The 19,174-nt window shown below is 49.1% G+C and overlaps 1 pseudogene; it reads left to right on the forward strand.

Moving 5' to 3' along the window:
* The window catches only part of LOC135534326 (desmin-like), a 19,954-nt pseudogene extending 1,174 nt beyond the window's left edge, over positions 1-18,780 (forward strand).
* Positions 18,781-19,174: the final 394 nt, after the last annotated feature.

Raw genomic sequence — 19,174 nt, forward strand, 5'->3', positions numbered from 1 at the left:
CCTGGCTATAAGTCACCTGGCTATAAGTCACCTGGCTATAAGTCACTTGGCTATAAGTCACCTGGCTATAAGTCACCTGGCTATAAGTCACCTGGCTATAAGTCACCTGGCTGTAAGTCACCTGGCTGTAAGTCACCTGGCTGTAAGTCACCTGGCTATAAGTCACCTGGCTATAAGTCACTTGGCTGTAAGTCACCTGGCTATAAGTCACCTGGCTATAAGTCACCTGGCTATAAGTCACCTGGCTATAAGTCACCTGGCTGTAAGTCACCTGGCTGTAAGTCACTTGGCTGTAAGTCACCTGGCTGTAAGTCACCTGTTTTATTTCATGGTAACATATTTTAACAGACCACGCTGACATACCTTTGGGCTTGTGCCTCCAACAGTGCGTGTGTTTTCTATACGTTCCCACAACCAGTGAGAGACATCTCATTTGTGGTGATACATTTTAGTCAATGCAACGGTTTGCAGAGCTGTTAATAGATGTTTTCTATTTAAAAGCTATTGGATCAGCGGTGTGAAATCATCTCTGGCGTTTTTGTATTGGATTGTCTCTCCGTTACTGCAACAGCTGGTAGGGTCTATCTCCTTCAAGGCCTCTGGGGGAGGGGGGAGGGGGATGGGGGATGGGGGGGAACGGGAGGGGGGGTGTGAAAGGATGCCGTGAAGAAGGGGGAATGAGGGGGAAAGGGGGGAAGGGGAGGCAAAATACTGTGGAAGTGGAAGGAAAAGTTGAGAAGGTTGGGGGTGGAATACGCAGCTGCTGTGTAACACTGACCTCAGATCAGCTCGGGGTTGGTAGTCATAAAGAGTCTCAGAATAGGAATTCTGATCAGATCAGGTCTTTCTGTACCCTGGTTTACCAGACCTGGTAGAGACTGATCTTAGATCAGGTGATAGAACACACCCTTGGCTGTGTGACCTCTGAAGGGGTATTATCGCCGATGGTAAAATCAAACGCATTGCACATGTAGCCGTCAATCTTTTCCTCTGTGATACTGCATACAAATAGCCTGGACTGCCAACCATTACACATACTAGACAAGACTCTATTCCTGTAGTCACAGAGAGAATGTGGTAGGGTCCAGACTCTATTCCTGTAGTCAGAGAGAGAGAGACTGTGGAAGGGTCCAGATTCTATTCCTGTAGTCAGAGAGAGAGACTGTGGAAGGACTGTCCAGACTCTATTCCTGTAGTCAGAGAGAGAGAGAGACTGTGGAAGGGTCCAGACTCTATTCCTGTAGTCAGAGAGAGAGAGACTGTGGAAGGGTCCAGACTCTATTCCTGTAGTCAGAGAGAGAGAGACTGTGGAAGGGTCCAGACTCTATTCCTGTAGTCAGAGAGAGAGAGAGACTGTGGAAGGGTCCAGACTCTATTCCTGTAGTCAGAGAGACTGTGGAAGGGTCCAGACTATTCCTGTAGTCAGAGAGAGAGACTGTGGAAGGGTCCAGACTCTATTCCTGTAGTCAGAGAGAGACTGTGGAAGAGACTGTGTTAGAAGGGTGTGGAAGGTCCAGACTCTATTCCTGTAGTCAGAGAGAGAGACTGTGGAAGGGTCAGACTCTATTCCTGTAGTCAGAGAGAGAGACTGTGGAAGGGTCCAGACTCTATTCCTGTAGTCAGAGAGAGAGAGACTGTGGAAGGGTCCAGACTCTATTCCTGTAGTCAGAGAGAGACTTTGATGGAGTCCAGTCATTCCTGTAGTCAGAGAGAGAGACTGTGGAAGGGTCCAGACTCTATTCCTGTAGTCAGAGAGACTGTGGAAGGGTCCAGACTCTATTCCTGTAGTCAGAGAGAGAGACTGTGGAAGGGTCCAGACTCTATTCCTGTAGTCAGAGAGAGAGAGAGAATGTGGAAGGGTCCAGACTCTATTCCTGTAGTCAGAGAGAGACTTTGATGGAGTCAGACTCTATTCCTGTAGTCAGAGAGAGACTGTGGAAGGGTCAGACTCTATTCCTGTAGTCAGAGAGAGAGACTGTGGAAGGTCCAGACTCTATTCCTGTAGTCAGAGAGAGAGAGATTGTGGAAGGGTCCAGACTCTATTCCTGTAGTCAGAGAGAGAGAGACTGTGGAAGGGTCCAGACTCCTATTCCTGTAGTCAGAGAGAGAGATTGTGGAAGGGTCCAGACTCTATTCCTGTAGTCAGAGAGAGAGAGAGACTGTGGAATGGTCCAGACTCTATTCCTGTAGTCAGAGAGAGAGAGACTGTGGAAGGGTCCAGACTCTATTCCTGTAGTCAGAGAGAGAGAGACTGTGGAAGGGTCCAGACTATATTCCTGTAGTCAGAGAGAGACTGTGTCCAGACTCTATTCCTATAGTCAGAGAGAGAGACTGTGGAAGGGTCCAGACTCTATTCCTGTAGTCAGAGAGAGAGAGACTGTGGAAGGGTCCAGACTCTATTCCTGTAGTCAGAGAGAGAGAGACTGTGGAAGGGTCCAGACTATTCCTGTAGTCAGAGAGAGAGACTGTGGAAGGGTCCAGAATCTATTCCTGTAGTCAGAGAGAGACTGTGGAAGGGTCAAAACTCTATTCCTGTAGTCAGAGAGAGACTGTGGAAGGATCCAGACTATTCCTGTAGTCAGAGAGACTGTGGAAGGGTCCAGACTATATTCCTGTAGTCAGAGAGAGACTGTGGAAGGGTCCAGACTCTATTCCTGTAGAAGAGTGGAAGGGTCCAGACTCTATTCCTGTAGTCAGAGAGAGAGACTGTGGAAGGGTCCAGACTCTATTCCTGTAGTCAGAGAGAGAGAGACTGTGGAAGGGTCCAGACTCTATTCCTGTAGTCAGAGAGAGAGAGAGACTGTGGAAGGGTCCAGACTATTCCTGTAGTCAGAGAGAGAGACTGTGAAGGGTCCAGACTCTATTCCTGTAGTCAGAGAGAGAGACTGTGGAATGGTCCAGACTCTATTCCTGTAGTCAGAGAGAGAGACTGTGGAAGGGTCCAGACTCTATTCCTGTAGTCAGAGAGAGAGACTGTGGAATGGTCCAGAAGGGTCAGTGAGAGAGACTGTGGAAGGGTCCACTTATTAGAGAGAGAGAGACTGTAGTCAGAGTAGTCAGAGAGAGACTGTGGAAGGGTCAGACTCTATTCCTGTAGTCAGAGAGAGAGACTGTGGAATGGTCCAGACTCTATTCCTGTAGTCAGAGAGAGAGACTGTGGAAGGGTCAGACTCTATTCCTGTAGTCAGAGAGAGAGAGACTGTGGAAGGGTCAGACTCTATTCCTGTAGTCAGAGAGAGAGAGAGACTGTGGAAGGGTCCAGACTCTATTCCTGTAGTCAGAGAGAGAATGGTCCAGACTCTATTCCTGTGTCAGAGAGGGTTGTGGAAGGGTCAGACTATATTCCTGTAGTCAGAGAGAGAGACTGTGGAAGGGTCCAGACTCTATTCCTGTAGTCAGAGAGAGAGAGACTGTGGAAGGGTCCAGACTATTCCTGTAGTCAGAGAGAGAGAGACTGTGGAAGGGTCCAGACTCTATTCCTGTAGTCAGAGAGACTGTGGAAGGGTCAGACTCTATTCCTGTAGTCAGAGAGAGACTGTGGAAGGGTCCATTCCTGTAGTCAGAGAGAGAGAGAATGTGGAAGGGTCCATACTATTCCTGTAGTCAGAGAGAGAGAGACTGTGGAAGGGTCCAGACTCTATTCCTGTAGTCAGAGAGAGAGACTGTGGAAGGGTCCAGACTCTATTCCTGTAGTCAGAGAGAGAGACTGTGGAAGGGTTCAGACTATATTCCTGTAGTCAGAGAGAGAGAGACTGTGGAAGGGTCCAGACTCTATTCCTGTAGTCAGAGAGAGAGAGAGACTGTGGAAGGGTCCAGACTATATTCCTGTAGTCAGAGAGAGAGAGACTGTGGAAGGGTCCAGACTATATTCCTGTAGTCAGAGAGAGAGACTGTGGAAGGGTCCAGACTCTATTCCTGTAGTCAGAGAGAGACTGTGGAAGGGTCCAGACTCTATTCCTGTAGTCAGAGAGAGAGAGACTGTGGAAGGGGTCCAGACTCTATTCCTGTAGTCAGAGAGAGAGAGACTGTGGAAGGGTCCAGACTATTTCTGTAGTCAGAGAGAGACTGTGGAAGGGTCCAGACTATATTCCTGTAGTCAGAGAGAGAGACTGTGGAAGGGTCAGACTATTCCTGTAGTCAGAGAGAGAGAGACTGTGGAAGGGTCCAGACTATATTCCTGTAGTCAGAGAGAGAGACTGTGGAAGGGTCCAGACTCTATTCCTGTAGTCAGAGAGAGAGAGACTGTGGAAGGGTCCAGACTCTATTCCTGTAGTCAGAGAGAGAGACTGTGGAAGGGTCCAGACTATATTCCTGTAGTCAGAGAGAGAGGACTGTGGAAGGGTCCAGACTCTATTCCTGTAGTCAGAGAGAGACTGTGGAAGGGTCCAGACTCTATTCCTGTAGTCAGAGAGAGAGAGAGACTGTGGAAGGGTCCAGACTCTATTCCTGTAGTCAGAGAAGACTGGAAGGGTCCAGACTATATTCCTGTAGTCAGAGAGAGAGAGAGACTGTGGAAGGGTCCAGACTCTATTCCTGTAGTCAGAGAGAGACTGTGGAAGGGTCCAGACTCTCATTCCTGTAGTCAGAGAGAGAGACTGTGGAAGGGTCCAGACCCTATTCCTGTAGTCAGAAAGAGAGACTGTGGAAGGGTCCAGACTATATTCCTGTAGTCAGAGAGACTGTGGAAGGGTCCAGACTCTATTCCTGTAGTCAGAGAGAGAGAGACTGTGGAAGGGTCCAGACTCTATTCCTGTAGTCAGAGAGTGAGAGACTGTGGAAGGGTCCAGACTATATTCCTGTAGTCAGAGAGAGACTGTGGAAGGGTCCAGACTCTATTCCTGTAGTCAGAGAGAGTGGAAGGGTCCAGACTCTATTCCTGTAGTCAGAGAGAGAGACTGTGGAAGGGTCCAGACTCTATTCCTGTAGTCAGAGAGAGAGACTGTGGAAGGGTCCAGACTATATTCCTGTAGTCAGAGAGAGACTGTGGAAGGGTCCAGACTCTATTCCTGTAGACAGAGAGAGAGACTGTGGAGAGACTCTATTCCTGTAGTCAGAGAGAGAGAGACTGTGGAAGGGTCCAGACTCTATTCCTGTAGTCAGAGAGAGACTGTGGAAGGGTCCAGACTATTCCTGTAGTCAGAGAGAGAGAGACTGTGGAAGGGTCCAGACTCTGTTCCTGTAGTCAGAGAGAGAGACTGTGGAAGAGTCCAGACTCTATTCCTGTAGTCAGAGAGAGAGAGACTGTGGAAGAGTCCAGACTCTATTCCTGTAGTCAGAGAGAGAGACTGTGGAAGGGTCCAGACTCTATTCCTGTAGTCAGAGAGAGACTGTGGAAGGGTCCAGACTATGTTCCTGTAGTCAGAGAGAGAGAGAGACTGTGGAAGAGTCCAGACTCTATTCCTGTAGTCAGAGAGAGACTGTGGAAGAGTCCAGACTCTATTCCTGTAGTCAGAGAGAGACTGTGGAAGGGTCCAGACTCTATTCCTGTAGTCAGAGAGAGAGAGATGTGGAAGGGTCCAGACTATTCCTGTAGTCAGAGAGAGAGAGACTGTGGAAGGGTCCAGACTCTATTCCTGTAGTCAGAGAGAGAGACTGTGGAAGGGTCCAGACTCTATTCCTGTAGTCAGAGAGAGAGACTGTGGAAGGGTCCAGACCCTATTCCTGTAGTCAGAGAGAGACTGTGGAAGGGTCCAGACCCTATTCCTGTAGTCAGAGAGACTGTGGAAAGGTCCAGACTCTATTCCTGTAGTCAGAGAGAGAGACTGTGGAAGGTCCAGACTCTATTCCTGTAGTCAGAGAGAGAGAGACTGTGGAAGGGTCCAGACTCTATTCCTGTAGTCAGAGAGAGAGACTGTGGAAGGGTCCAGACCCTATTCCTGTAGTCAGAGAGACTGTGGAAGGGTCAGACTATTCCTGTAGTCAGAGAGAGAGAGAGACTGTGGAAGGGTCCAGACTCTATTCCTGTAGTCAGAGAGAGACTGTGGAAGGGTCCAGACTCTATTCCTGTAGTCAGAGAGAGAGAGACTGTGGAAGGGTCCAGACCCTATTCCTGTAGTCAGAGAGAGAGACTGTGGAAGGGTCCAGACTCTATTCCTGTAGTCAGAGAGAGAGACTGTGGAAGGGTCCAGACTCTATTCCTGTAGTCAGAGAGAGAGACTGTGGAAGGGTTCAGACTCTATTCCTGTAGTCAGAGAGAGACTGTGGAAGGTCCAGACCCTATTCCTGTAGTCAGAGAGAGACTGTGGAAGGGTCCAGACTATTCCTGTAGTCAGAGAGAGAGAGACTGTGGAAGGGTCCAGACTCTATTCCTGTAGTCAGAGAAGAGAGACTGTGGAAGGGTCCAGACTCTATTCCTGTAGTCAGAGAGAGACTGTGGAAGGGTCCAGACTCTATTCCTGTAGTCAGAGAGAGAGACTGTGGAAGGGTCCAGACTCTATTCCTGTAGTCAGAGAGAGAGAGACTGTGGAAGGGTCAGACTATATTCCTGTAGTCAGAGAGAGAGACTGTGGAAGGGTCCAGACCCTATTCCTGTAATCAGAGAGAGACTGTGGAAGGGTCCAGACTATTCCTGTAGTCAGAGAGAGAGAGACTGTGGAAGGGTCCAGACTCTATTCCTGTAGTCAGAGAGAGAGAGACTGTGGAAGAGTCCAGACTCTATTCCTGTAGTCAGAGAGAGACTGTGGAAGGGTCCAGACTCTATTCCTGTAGTCAGAGAGAGAGAGACTGTGGAAGGGTCCAGACTATATTCCTGTAGTCAGAGAGACTGTGGAAGGGTCAGACTATTCCTGTAGTCAGAGAGAGAGAGACTGTGGAAGGGTCAGACTCTATTCCTGTAGTCAGAGAGAGAGAGACTGTGGAAGGGTCCAGACCCTATTCCTGTAGTCAGAGAGACTGTGGAAGGGTCCAGACTATTCCTGTAGTCAGAGAGAGAGAGACTGTGGAAGGGTCCAGACTCTATTCCTGTAGTCAGAGAGAGAGACTGTGGAAGGGTCCAGACTCTATTCCTGTAGTCAGAGAGAGAGACTGTGGAAGGGTCCAGACCCTATTCCTGTAGTCAGAGAGAGAGAGACTGTGGAAGGGGTCCAGACTCTATTCCTGTAGTCAGAGAGAGAGAGACTGTGGAAGGGTCAGACTCTATTCCTGTAGTCAGAGAGAGAGAGACTGTGGAAGGGTTCAGACTCTATTCCTGTAGTCAGAGAGTGAGAGACTGTGGAAGGGTCCAGACTCTATTCCTGTAGTCAGAGAGAGACTGTGGAAGGGTCCAGACTCTATTCACTGTAGTCAGAGAGAGAGACTGTGGAAGGGTCAGACTCTATTCCTGTAGTCAGAGAGAGACTGTGGAAGGGTCCAGACTATATTCCTGTAGTCAGAGAGAGAGACTGGAAGGGTCCAGAGACTCTATTCCTGTAGTCAGAGAGAGAGAGAGACTGTGGAAGGGTCCAGACTCTATTCCTGGTAGTCAGAGAGCTGTGGAAGGGTCCAGACTCTATTCCTGTAGTCAGAGAGAGAGAGACTGTGGAAGGGTCCAGACTCCTATTCCTGTAGTCAGAGAGAGAGACTGTGGAAGAGTCCAGACTCTATTCCTGTAGTCAGAGAGAGAGAGAGACTGTGGAAGAGTCCAGACTCTATTCCTGTAGTCAGAGAGAGAGAGACTGTGGAAGGGTCCAGACTCTATTCCTGTAGTCAGAGAGAGAGACTGTGGAAGGGGTCCAGACTATGTTCCTGTAGTCAGAGAGAGAAGAGACTGTGGAAGAGTCCAGACTCTATTCCTGTAGTCAGAGAGAGAGACTGTGGAAGAGTCCAGACTCTATTCCTGTAGTCAGAGAGAGAGACTGTGGAAGGGTCAGACTCTATTCCTGTAGTCAGAGAGAGAGACTGTGGAAGGTCCAGACTATTCCTGTAGTCAGAGAGAGAGACTGTGGAAGGGTCCAGACTCTATTCCTGTAGTCAGAGAGAGAGAGACTGTGGAAGGGTCCAGACCCTATTCCTGTAGTCAGAGAGAGACTGTGGAAGGGGTCCAGACTATTCCTGTAGTCAGAGAGAGAGAGACTGTGGAAGGGTCAGACTCTATTCCTGTAGTCAGAGAGAGAGAGACTGTGGAAAGGTCCAGACTTATTCCTGTAGTCAGAGAGAGACTGTGGAAGGGTCCAGACTCTATTCCTGTAGTCAGAGAGAGAGAGACTGTGGAAGGGTCCAAGACTATATTCCTGTAGTCAGAGAGAGAGGACTGTGGAAGGGTCAGACTATTCCTGTAGTCAGAGAGAGACTGTGGAAGGGTCCAGACTCTATTCCTGTAGTCAGAGAGAGAGAGAGACTGTGGAAGGGTCCAGACCTATTCCTGTAGTCAGAGAGACTGTGGAAGGGTCCAGACTATTCCTGTAGTCAGAGAGAGAGAGACTGTGGAAGGGTCAGACTCTATTCCTGTAGTCAGAGAGAGAGAGACTGTGGAAGGGTCCAGACTCTATTCCTGTAGTCAGAGAGAGAGAGACTGTGGAAGGGTTCAGACTCTATTCCTGTAGTCAGAGAGAGAGAGACTGTGGAAGGGTCCAGACCCTATTCCTGTAGTCAGAGAGAGACTGTGGAAGGGTCCAGACTATTCCTGTAGTCAGAGAGAGAGAGAGACTGTGGAAGGGTCCAGACTCTATTCCTGTAGTCAGAGAGAGAGAGACTGTGGAAGGGTCCAGACTCTATTCCTGTAGTCAGAGAGAGAGACTGTGGAAGGGTCCAGACTCTATTCCTGTAGTCAGAGAGAGAGAGACTGTGGAAGGGTCCAGACTCTATTCCTGTAGTCAGAGAGAGAGACTGTGGAAGGGTCCAGACTATATTCCTGTAGTCAGAGAGAGAGACTGTGGAAGGGTCCAGACCCTATTCCTGTAGTCAGAGAGAGACTGTGGAAGGGTCCAGACTATTCCTGTAGTCAGAGAGAGAGAGAGACTGTGGAAGGGTCCAGACTCTATTCCTGTAGTCAGAGAGAGAGAGACTGTGGAAGAGTCCAGACTCTATTCCTGTAGTCAGAGAGAGACTGTGGAAGGGTCCAGACTCTATTCCTGTAGTCAGAGAGAGAGAGACTGTGGAAGGGTCCAGACTATATTCCTGTAGTCAGAGAGAGAGAGGGACTGTGGAAGGGTCCAGACTATTCCTGTAGTCAGAGAGAGAGAGACTGTGGAAGGGTCCAGACTCTATTCCTGTAGTCAGAGAGAGAGAGACTGTGGAAGGGTCCAGACCCTATTCCTGTAGTCAGAGAGAGACTGTGGAAGGGTCCAGACTATTCCTGTAGTCAGAGAGAGAGAGAGACTGTGGAAGGGTCCAGACTCTATTCCTGTAGTCAGAGAGAGAGAGACTGTGGAAGGGTCCAGACTCTATTCCTGTAGTCAGAGAGAGAGACTGTGGAAGGGTCCAGACCCTATTCCTGTAGTCAGAGAGAGAGACTGTGGAAGGGTCTGTGACTTGGTTCCGTAGTCAGAGAGGAGAGAGAGACTGTGGAAGGGTCCAGACTCTGCCCTGTAGTCAGAGAGAGAGATCTGTGGGAAGGGTTCAGACCTCCCATTCCTGTAGTCAGAGAGTGAGAGATTGTGGAAGGGTCCAGACTCATTCCTGTAGTCAGAGAGAGAGAGACTGTGGAAGCTGCATCCACAGACTCTATTCCTGTAGTCAGAGAGGAGGGAGAGACTGTGGAAGGGTCCAGACTCTATTCCTGTAGTCAGAGAGAGAGATCAGGAAGGGTCCAGACTATATTCCTGTAGCTGTAGAGATGAGACTGTGAAGGGTCCACCTTATTCCTGTAGTCAGAGAGAGAGAGAGGGACTGTGGAAGGTCCTGGGACTTTATTCCTGTAGTCAGAGAGAGAGACTGTGGAAGGGTCCAGACTCTATTCCTGTAGTCCTGTGGAAGGGTCCAGACTCTGGCCTGAGTCAGAGAGAGAGAGACTGTGGAAGGGTCCAGACCCTATTCCTGTAGTCAGAGAGAGAGACTGTGGAAGGGTCCAGACTCTATTCCTGTAGTCAGAGAGAGAGAGACTGGAAGAGTCCAGACTCTATTCCTGTAGTCAGAGAGAGAGAGACTGTGGAAGGGTCCTAGACTCTATTCCTGTAATCAGAGACTGTGGAAGGTCCAGACTCTATTCCTGTAGTCAGAGAGAGACTGTGGAAGGGTCCAGACTATATTCCTGTAGTCAGAGAGAGAGGACTGTGGAAGGGTCCAGACTATTCCTGTAGTCAGAGAGAGAGACTGTGGAAGGGTCCAGACTCTATTCCTGTAGTCAGGAGAGAGAGAGAGACTGTGGAAGGGTCCAGACCCTATTCCTGTAGTCAGAGAGACTGTGGAAGGGTCCAGACTATTCCTGTAGTCAGAGAGAGAGACTGTGGAAGGGTCCAGACTCTATTCCTGGGAATCAGAGAGAGAGAGATCTATGGAAGAGTCCAGACTCTATTCCTGTAGTCAGAGAGAGACTGTGGAAGGTCAGACTCTATTCCTGTAGTCAGAGAGAGACTGTGGAAGGTCCAGACTATATTCCTGTAGTCAGAGAGAGAGAGGGACTGTGGAAGGGTCCAGACTATTCCTGTAGTCAGAGAGAGACTGTGGAAGGGTCCAGACTCCCTATTCCTGTAGTCAGAGAGAGAGAGAGACTGTGGAAGAGGTCCAGACTATTCCTGGCAGGAGAGACTGTGGAAGGGTCCAGACTATTCCTGTAGTCAGAGAGAGAGAGACTGTGGAAGGGTCAGACTCTATTCCTGTAGTCAGAGAGAGACTGATGGAAGGTCAGACTCTATTCCTGTAGTCAGAGAGAGACTGTGGAAGGGTCCAGACCCTATTCCTGTAGTCAGAGAGAGACTGTGGAAGGGTCAGACTCTATTCCTGTAGTCAGAGAGAGAGACTGTGGAAGGGTCCAGACTCTATTCCTGTAGTCAGAGAGAGAGAGACTGTGGAAGGGTTCAGACTCTATTCCTGTAGTCAGAGAGACTGTGGAAGGTCCAGACTCTATTCCACTGTAGTCAGAGAGAGACTGTGGAAGGGTCCAGACTCTATTCCTGTAGTCAGAGAGACTGTGGAAGGGTCCAGACTCTATTCTGTAGTCAGAGAGAGAGACTGTGGAAGGTCCAGACTCTATTTCCTGTAGTCAGAGAGAGAGACTGTGGAAGGGTCCAGACTCTATTCCTAGTCAGAGAGAGAGAGAGACTGTGGAAGGGTCAGACTCTATTCCTGTAGTCAGAGAGAGAGACTGTGGAAGGGTCCAGACTCTATTCCTGTAGTCAGAGAGAGACTGTGGAAGGGTCCCAGACTCTATTCCTGAAGTCAGAGAGAGAGACTGTGGAAGGGTCCAGACCCTATTCCTGTAGTCAGAGAGAGAGACTGTGGAAGGGTCCAGACTCTATTCCTGTAGTCAGAGAGAGACTGTGGAAGAGTCAGACTCTATTCCTGTAGTCAGAGAGAGAGACTGTGGAAGGGTCCAGACTCTATTCCTGTAGTCAGAGAGAGACTGTGGAAGGGTCCAGACTCTATTCACTGTAGTCAGAGAGAGAGACTGTGGAAGGGTCCAGACTATTCCTGTAGTCAGAGAGAGACATGGAAGGGTCCAGACTCTATTCCTGTGTCAGAGAAGACTGTGGAAGGGTCCAGATTCTTCTGTAGTCAGAGAGACTGTGGAAGGGTCCAGACTCTATTCCTGTAGTCAGAGAGAGACTGTGGAATGGTCCAGACTCTATTCCTGTAGTCAGAGAGAGAGAGACTGTGGAAGAGTCAGACTCTATTCCTGTAGTCAGAGAGACTGTGGAAGGGTCCAGACCCTATTCCTGTAGTCAGAGAGAGAGACTGTGGAAGGGTCAGACCCTATTCCTGTAGTCAGAGAGAGACTGTGGAAGGGTCCAGACTCTATTCCTGTAGTCAGAGAGAGAGAGAGACTGTGGAAGGGTCCAGACTCTATTCCTGTAGTCAGAGAGAGAGAGACTGTGAAGGGTCAGACCCTATTCCTGTAGTCAGAGAGAGAGAGACTGTGGAAGGGTCCAGACTCTATTCCTGTAGTCAGAGAGAGAGAGACTGTGGAAGGGTCCAGACTCTATTCCCTGTAGTCAGAGAGAGAGACTGTGGAAGGGTCCAGACTCTATTCCTGTAGTCAGAGAGACTGTGGAAGGGTCCAGACCCTATTCCTGTGGTCAGAGAGAGAGACTGTGGAAGGGTCCAGACTCTATTCCTGTGATCAGAGAGAGAGAGACTGTGGAAGAGTCAGACTCTATTCCTGTAGTCAGAGAGAGAGAGAGAGACTGTGGAAGGGTCCAGACTCTATTCCTGTAGTCAGAGAGAGAGAGACTGTGGAAGGGGTCAGACTCTATTCCTGTAGTCAGAGAGAGAGAGACTGTGGAAGGGTCCAGACTATTCCTGTAGTCAGAGAGAGAGAGAGAGACTGTGGAAGGGTCCAGACTCTATTCCTGTAGTCAGAGAGAGAGAGACTGTGGAAGGGTCCAGACTCTATTCCTGTGTCAGAGAGAGAGACTGTGGAATGGTCCAGACTCTATTCCTGTAGTCAGAGAGAGAGAGACTGTGGAAGAGTCCAGACTCTATTCCTGTAGTCAGAGAGAGACTGTGGAAGGGTCCAGACCCTATTCCTGTAGTCAGAGAGAGACTGTGGAAGGGTCCAGACCCTTATTCCTGTAGTCAGAGAGAGACTGTGGAAGGGTCCAGACTCTATTCCTGTAGTCAGAGAGACTGTGGAAGGGTCCAGACTCTATTCCTGTAGTCAGAGAGAGAGAGACTGTGGAAGGGTCAGACCCTATTCCTGTAGTCAGAGAGACTGTGGAAGGGTCCAGACTCTATTTCTGTAGTCAGAGAGAGAGAGAGACTGTGGAAGGTCCAGACTATTCCTGTAGTCAGAGAGAGAGAGACTGTGGAAGAGGTCTGACTATTCCTGTAGTCACAGAGAGACTGTGGAAGGGTCCAGACTCTATTCATGTAGTCAGAGATAGATACTGTGGAAGGGTCCAGACCTTTTCCTGTAGTCAGAGAGAGAAGACTGTGGAAGGGTCCAGACTCTATTCCTGTAGTCAGAGAGACTGTGGAAGGGTCAGACTCTATTCCTGTAGTCAGAGAGAGAGAGAGACTGTGGAAGGGTCCAGACCCTATTCCTGTAGTCAGAGTAGAGACTGTGGAAGGGTCAGACTATTCCTGTAGTCAGAGAGAGAGAGAGACTGTGGAAGGGTCCAGACTCTATTCCTGTAGTCAGAGAGAGAGAGACTGTGGAAGGGTCAGACTCTATTCCTGTAGTCAGAGAGAGACTGTGGAAGGGTCAGACTCTATTCCTGTAGTCAGAGAGAGAGAGAGAGACTGTGGAAGGGTCCAGACTCTATTCCCTGTAGTCAGAGAGAGAGACTGTGGAAGGGTCCAGACCCTATTCCTGTAGTCAGAGAGAGAGACTGTGGAAGGGTCCAGACTCTATTCCTGTAGTCAGAGAGAGAGACTGTGGAAGGGTCCAGAGTCTTCCAACAGGCACAAACAGGAGGAAAAGGGCTGCATTTGAATCTGTAAACTCAAATTGAACCTTTCTTTAATCCCTCCCTCCCTCCTCCCTCCCTCCCTCCTCCCTCCCTCCCTCCCTCCCTCCCCCCTCCCTCCCCTCCCCTCCCTCCCTCCTCCTCCCTCCCTCCCTCCTCCCCCCCCTCCCTCCCTCCCTCCCTCCCTCCCTCCCTCCCCCTCCCCCCTCTCCCTCCCTCCCTCTCCCTCCCCCTCCCTCCCTCTCTTCCCCCCTCCCTCCTCCCTCCCCTCCCCCCTCCTCCTCCCCCCCCTCCTCCCTCCCTCCCCCTCCTCCCTCCCTCCCCCTCCCTCCCTCCCTCCCTCTCTTCCTCCCTCCCTCCCTCCCTCCCTCCCTCCCTCCTCCCTCCCTCCCTCCCTCCCTCCCTCCAGACTGCAGGAGGAGATCCACAGAGGGAAGAGGCAGAGAACAACCTTTCTGCCTTCAGAGCTGTGAGTCACACTTCCCCCTCTCCTTTCTCTCTCTCTTTGTCTGCCTTCAGAACTTTCTCTTACCAAATGATCAATGAAATACTTGCAGTCAGATGAGATCATTGATGCAAGTGTGATTACCAACATGGACTGTCTGTCTGTCTGTCTGTCTGTCTGTCTCTCTCTCTCTGTCACTCTCTCTCTCTGTCTGTCTCTCTGTCTCTCTCTCTGTCTCTGTCTCTGTCTCTGTCTCTCTCTCTGTCTCTCTCTCTGTCTCTCTGTCTCTGTCTCCCTCTCTGTCTCTCTCTCTCTCTCTCTCTCTCTCTCTGTGTCAGTCTGTCGGCTCTCGTCTTGGGAAAGGCCTTATGCTGAAACATCAATACTAAACGTCAGCCTCTATCCCTGTTCTTGTTCGTTTCTAAGGCCAATGGACTCTGCCACTCTGGCCAGGCTGGACCTGGAGAGACGTGAGAGTCTACAGGAGGATTACTTCCTCAAGAAGATCCGCGAAGAGGTTAGTGTGGTCCTGCATGGCCTTTTGAGACAATTCTAACTCCTTTTCACACAACTAAGGCAGCCATGCCAAACTGAACTGGGCTGGCCTGTTGAGAACTTCTGCCATAGTTGCTCAAACCATGCTGCGAGGTTCATGTGAACAGAACATATCAAACCAGCACATTATGCTGTGGAAACAGGAGAATAGGATCTGGCCTATGGGCCATTCACTATGGGCCATTCACTATGGGCCATTCACTATGGGCCATTCACTGTCAGGCCATTCATTATGGGCCATTCACTATGGGCCATTCACTATGGGCCATTCACTATGGGCCATTCACTATGGGCCATTCACTATGGGCCATTCACTATGGGCCATTCATTATGGGCCATTCACTATGGGCCATTCACTATGGGCCATTCATTATGGGCCATTCACTATGGGCCATTCATTATGGGCCATTCACTATGGGCCATTCACTATGGGCCATTCACTATGGGCCATTCACTATGGGCCATTCACTATGGGCCATTCATTATGGGCCATTCACTATGGGCTATTCACTATGGGCCATTCATTATGGGCCATTCACTATGGGCCATTCACTATGGGCCATTCACTATGGGCCATTCCCTATGGGCCATTCACTATGGGCCATTCACTATGGGCCATTCACTATGGGCCATTCCCTATGGGCCATTCCCTATGGGCCATTCCCTATGGGCCATTCACTATAGGCCATTCACTATGGGCCATTCACTATACCTTCACTATACTCCCAGCTACTGTACTCCCAGCTAATATACTCTCAGATACTATAGTCCCCAGATTCTATACTCCCAGCTAATATACTCTCAGATACTGTACTCCCAGCTACTGTACTCCCAGCTAACCATACATCTCCAACCATACATATCCAACCATACACCCTGTCCTGACTTGGTTAAGGCAGAGTGTCAGCTAGGCCTGTGACATCGAGGCCTGTGTAACATTGTTCAACAGATGCACAGCTAAAATTAAACCATGAGAAAGAGAGACTAGCAGCTGGGAAATATTTAGGGCTGAGAGAGAGAGAGAGAGAGAGAGAGAGCAGAGAGAGAGAGAGAGCGAGAGAGAGAGAGAGAGAGAGAGAGAGAGAGAGAGAGAGAGAGAGAGAGAGACCATTGGTCCTGTCTGTGTGTCGTAGGAGCCAGGGTTTTGTACATTGAATGACTCAGGAACGTTGAGGAAAGAAGTAGCTCATTATGCTAAAGGATCATTAAAAAAGAAAAAGGCACAAAACCGTGTTACTTTATTAACGCCGCTATAAAAAAACGTGAAGTTTCAGGGTTCATCAGAACCTCTCTTCACAAAGGCTAGTAATCCAAATAAAATCCTGTTTTTACTACTACGAAAAACAACCACTGTAGCAGCGATTCTGATTCTTACATATAAAACCACTCTGATTCAACTCAAGTTGACCCCTATAACACCTAACCTCTGACCCCTGACCTTTATCCCCTGACCTAAAACCCCTGTCCTCTGACCTCGCAGGAGATCCATGAGCTGACGAGCCAGATGCAGGAGACCTCGGTGCAGGTCCAGATGGACATGTCCAAACCAGACCTGACCGCTGCCCTCAGGGACATCCGTATGCAGTACGAGGGCATCGCAGCCAAGAACATCTCCGAGGCAGAGGAATGGTACCAGTCCAAGGTGAACACCATCTATAACAGTAGTATATAATATGGAACAGTACAGAGGAACCATCTATAACAGTATTATATAATATGGAACAGTACAGAGGAACCATCTATAACAGTAGTATATAATATAATATGGTAATATTGCTCTCATCGGGATGGTTGAGATAAATTGGCTTAGGACAATTTCAATTTTTTGTTATGTATTTTGTTTCAATTAATTTAATTCATTAAATTGAAATTGGAATTTAAATGAAATCGACTCCAACCCTGAACATGAGAAGTAAAATCACGACATTATCTGTGAGTGATTGCCAGTACTTGAAGCAGAGCATTGCTAGATGAGCTAAAGATGGATATTGATATGTGGACTGTGACAGTAGCTAAGCTAACTACAAGGGCACCACTAGACAGTGACAGTAGCTAAGCTAACTACATCAGCTTTATAGACAGTGACAGTAGCTAAGCTAACCACATCGGCACCACTACACAGTAATAAGTAGCTAAGCTAACTACATCAGCACCACTACACAGTGACAGTAGCTAAACTAACTACATCGGCACCACTACACAGTGACAAACATTAAGCTAACTACATCAGCACCACTACACAGTGACAGTAGCTAAGCTAACTACATCAGCACCACTACACAGTGACAGTAGCTAAGCTAACTACATCACCACCACTACTGACAATGCTAAGCTAACTACATCAGCACCACTAGACAGTGACAGTAGCTAAGCTAACTACATCAGCACCACTAGACAGTGACAGTAGCTAAGCTAACTACATCAGCACCACTAGACAGTGACAGTAGCTAAGCTAACTACATCGGCATCACTACACAGTGACAGTAGCTAAGCTAACTACATCAGCACCATACACAGTGACAGTAGCTAAGCTAACTACATCGGCACCACTACACAGTGACAGTAGCTAAGCTAACTACATCAGCACCACTACACAGTGACAGTAGCTAAGCTAACTACATCAGCACCACTAGACAGTGACAGTAGCTAAGCTAACTACATCAGCACCACTAGAACAGTGACAGTAGCTAAGCTAACTACATTGGCACCAGTACACAGTGACAGTAGCTAAGCTAACTACATCAGCACCACTAGACAGTCTGACAGTAGCTAAGCTAACTACATCAGCACCACTAGACAGTGACAGTAGCTAAGCTAACTACATCAGCACCACTAGACAGTGACAGTAGCTAAGCTAACTACATCCCACCACTAGACAGTGACAGTAGCTAAGCTAACTACATTGGCACCAGTACACAGTGACAGTAGCTAAGCTAACTACAGCAGCACCACTACACAGTGACAGTAGCTAAGCTAACTACATCAGCACCACTACACAGTGACAGTAGCTAAGCTAACTACATCAGCACCACTACACAGTGACAGTAGCTAAGCTAACTACATCAGCACCACTACACAGTGACAGTAGCTAAGCTAACTACATCAGCACCACTAGACAGTGACAGTAGCTAAGCTAACTACATCAGCACCACTACACAGTGACAGTGGCTAAGCTAACTACATTGGCACCACTAGACAGTGACAGTAGCTAAGCTAACTACATTGGCACCACTACACAGTGACAATGACTTCCAGCTAACTACATTGGCACCACTACACAGTGACAGTAGCTAAGCTAACTACATTGGCACCACTACACAGTGACAGTAGCTAAGCTAACTACATTGGCACCACTACACAGTGACAGTAGCTAAGCTAACTACATCAGCACCACTACACATCTATTCTACCCCATGTCTCCACCTCCTCTCAGGTGTCAGACCTGAACCAGGCTGTGAACCGCCCAACGATGCTCTGAGACAGGCCAAACAGGAGAGCATGGAGTTCAGGCATCAGATCCAGTCCTACACCTGTGAGATCGACTCTCTCAAGGGAACCCCGTGAGTAGTCCTGTTACTACACCCTACTCTATATTACTACACCCTACTCTATATTACTAAGCCCTACTCTATATTACTCGCCCTACTCTATATTACTACGCCCTACTCTATATTACTAAAGCCCTACTCTATATTACCTACGCCCTACTCTATATTACTACGCTTACTCTATATTACTAAATTTACTCTGTTTCTTCTTGTATTTGACAGTCCAATGGTTTTAAATATGTGGGTACTGACGCACTTTAGGATAATTCCCTAACCTATCATCACTTCAATCACCTCTCCCCCGAATCCCCTATCCCCCTCTCAATCTAACTATGATACGTGTTTACCTACTTTACTGTTATGTAATCATTCCTCCCTCTCTCTCTCTCTCTCTCTCTCTCTCTCTCTCTCTCTCTCTCTCTCGCTCTCTCTCTCGCTCTCTCTCTCTCTCTCTCTCTCTCTCTCTCTCTCTCTCTCTCTCTCTCTCCCCCTCTCTCTCCCTCTCCCTCTCTCTCCCTCTCTCTCTCTCTCTCTCTCTCTCTCTCGCTCTCTCGCTCTCTCTCTCTCTCCCCCTCTCTCTCCCTCACTCTCTCTCTCTCTCTCTCTCTCTCTCTCTCTCTCCCACTCCCTACAGAACGAGTCTCTGCTGAGGCAGATGGGAGAGATGGAGGATCGTCTGGGAAACGAGGCTGGAGGTTACCAGGACTCCGTCACCCGTCTGGAGGCTGAGATCGCCAAGATGAAGGGATGAGATGGCTCGTCACCTCAGAGAGTACCAGGACCTCCTCAATGTCAAGATGGCCCTGGATATAGAGATCGCTACCTACAGGAAGCTACTGGAAGGAGAGGAGAGCCGGTAGGAGATAGGGATAAGTAGAGGAGGGAGGGAGGGAAGGGAGGAAGGAAGGGAGGAGGGTAATGGGGGAGGGATAGAGAAGAGGTAGGGGAGGAGTAGGGGAGGGAGGTGTAGGGGGAGGGATAGAGAAGAGGGAGGAGAGGTGGAGGGGGATAGAGAAAGAGGGGAGGGAGGAGGAGTAGGGGGAGGGGATAGAGAAGAGGGAGGAGGGTGGAGGGGGAGGGATAGAGAAGAGGGAGAGGAGGAGTAGGGGGAGGGATAGAGAAGTGGGAGGAGAGGTGGAGGGGGA

The sequence above is a fragment of the Oncorhynchus masou genome, unplaced genomic scaffold (genome assembly GCF_036934945.1).
Source record: "Oncorhynchus masou masou isolate Uvic2021 unplaced genomic scaffold, UVic_Omas_1.1 unplaced_scaffold_3259, whole genome shotgun sequence".
NCBI lineage: Eukaryota > Metazoa > Chordata > Actinopteri > Salmoniformes > Salmonidae > Oncorhynchus > Oncorhynchus masou.